Source organism: Rattus norvegicus, chromosome 10, assembly GCF_036323735.1.
Source record: "Rattus norvegicus strain BN/NHsdMcwi chromosome 10, GRCr8, whole genome shotgun sequence".
Classification (NCBI taxonomy): Eukaryota; Metazoa; Chordata; class Mammalia; order Rodentia; family Muridae; genus Rattus; species Rattus norvegicus.
In genome coordinates this window covers 60,361,618-60,363,887 of record NC_086028.1, presented here as the reverse complement: position 1 = coordinate 60,363,887, position 2,270 = coordinate 60,361,618, and the positions used below count along the sequence as shown (strand labels likewise).

Below are 2,270 nucleotides of genomic sequence, written 5' to 3'. Positions count from 1 at the left end.
CTGGGTAAGTTAGAGAAACAAAAATTTCAAAAAGGGGCAGAAATGTAGTTCAATAATAATATATTTACTATAACTTATGGCATACTTACACAAATTAGAGTTTACTTACTACAACTTTAATGTGTTAAGTATAACTTGTAAGTTATATAACTTAAGTTATAAGTTAAATTATATTTAACATAAAAAAGGCCCTAGGGCCATTCTCTACTATTTCATCCTCCAAGAGTTAAACTAGTATTTCTTCCAAGAAAGTAATATAGCATCATTTATTAGAAATGTTGATAGACTTCAAGTTTTTTAACCCAACAACTAAACATCTAAAAATGTACCAAATGTGGTAGCTCACACCTGGAACTCCATGGTGATGATAAAGCAGAGTACAGAGTGAGATCCTGCTTTGAAAAGCCAACAGCCACTATGGAAATCACTGTCAAGTTCCTGAGAGAGCTGGGAATCCATTACTACAAGATCCAGCTACATAGATCTTAGGCATATAACCAAACGACTCTATACCCTACTATAAAGATATTTACTTATCCATGTTCACTGCTATTCTTTTCATAATAGCCAGACATTGGAAACAGCCTAGATGTTTATCAACTCATAAACAGATAATAAAAATGTAGCACATTTAAACAATGGAATATTATTCAGCTGTTAAGAAAGATGAAATTCAAAGATAGACAGAGGTAGAAAAACAAAAACCATCCTGAGTGAGGAAAGTCATATCCAAAAAGCAACTGTTGCATGTTTTCTCTTATGTGTGGATGTTAGCTTTTAAGCCTGTAATATAAGTACTGTCATCGGAGTAACCACAGAGTAGGTACCTAGCACTGGGCTTAGGGCGTGGGGGAGGAGAGAGTCTCCCAGGAAAGGGAGAGATAAAGGAGAAACTAGAGTAAGAGGACTAATATAGGAAGGGGGAGGGGAGAAACCTATTGCTGTACAAAAACTTCTTTAAATATATGCATATATGAAAGGAGTTTAAAGAAGTCACCACAAAATGGGGGAATCAATGACCCGACTAGACATCTGATGCTACCAAACAAAACCTCCAGTATCTAGAATGGGTTACATCTTGCTGAGTTGTTGGCCAAAGAGGTTCCTATTAAATATGACAGGTTATGGCTAAGGTTATTGGTTGCTCTCAAAAGCCTGTTGGTAAGGCCCTATTACTGAAGACACTTATGACATCAAACATGGAGAAGATGAGCTAGTGCTCAACTAGAAGCTTTAGCCCTACTATCTACCTAGCATTCATGGTGCTTGAAGGTATGCTCCACAATCCCAAAAGAGAAAGGTAATCACTCAATTACAAACCCTATAACATACAACAGGGACTTGCCTGCAAGATACACTGTCCAATAGTGCATAAATATTAAAGGAGTAACCAACCACTTTTTAAAAAATGGATTTAAAGCTTACTCCATGGCATAAAACCCATATCTGACATTGCTAATGTGGCCAATAACCTGAGACTGGGTATGTTATGGACCTAGAAGAAAGCCTAATACTATTTACTATTCTGCTAATGGAAAGTAGCCATAAAATGACTCATAACGATATATTACTATACCCAGAAATCAGTGCTTTGCTCAACTCTTATCAGAGAAACAGCTTTTCTGCAGAACATAGTTATTAAGACAGAGACCCGCTGGACAATATGCAGAGAGTGATAAGTGAGAGACTGGAGCCTTCAATCTTAAATGGAATGTCTTTATCAAAGTCCTCCTTCAAGGCTCGGGGATCTGCATGAAGAGCAGGCACAAAGATTTTAAGAGTCAGAGATGGTGGATGAATCTAAGAAAATAGCATCTTCTAGACACAGCAGGAGGGGTGCACATATGAACTCACAGAAACTGTGGCAACGGGCACAGACCTGCTCAAGTTCAAGCTAGATGAGTCCTAGCAGTGAGAAAATGAAGTGGACACAGGATGCTACTTCTAATCAGGAAGCTATCTGCAGTTGCTATCTGACAGCAAATGGAAAATCAGTGCTTCTCTTACAGAGTGTCATGGGTGTACCAACACTGTAAGGCAGGCCCGTGCCTAGGAGTAGCTGGCCAACATAGAACAACCTCACATTTGCTGGTGAGCTTTTTGTTTTGTGGGGTTTTTGGTTTTTGTCTTATTGATTTTGTTTGTTTGTTTTGGTTTTTGTATTCAATTTGAGAGAGAGAGAACACACAGGAAGTTGCTTGGATAGGAAGGTAAGGAGGATTTTGGAGGAGTTGGGAAAGGGGAAAAACATGACACAAGTATATTACTAA

The 2,270-nt window shown here is 38.1% G+C and overlaps 1 protein-coding gene across 4 annotated transcripts in view; it reads right to left on the bottom strand.

The window, feature by feature from the left end:
* Smg6 (SMG6 nonsense mediated mRNA decay factor) overlaps window positions 1–2,270 on the bottom strand; it is a 228,111-nt gene that overhangs the window by 148,851 nt on the left and 76,990 nt on the right. The window lies entirely within an intron of this gene.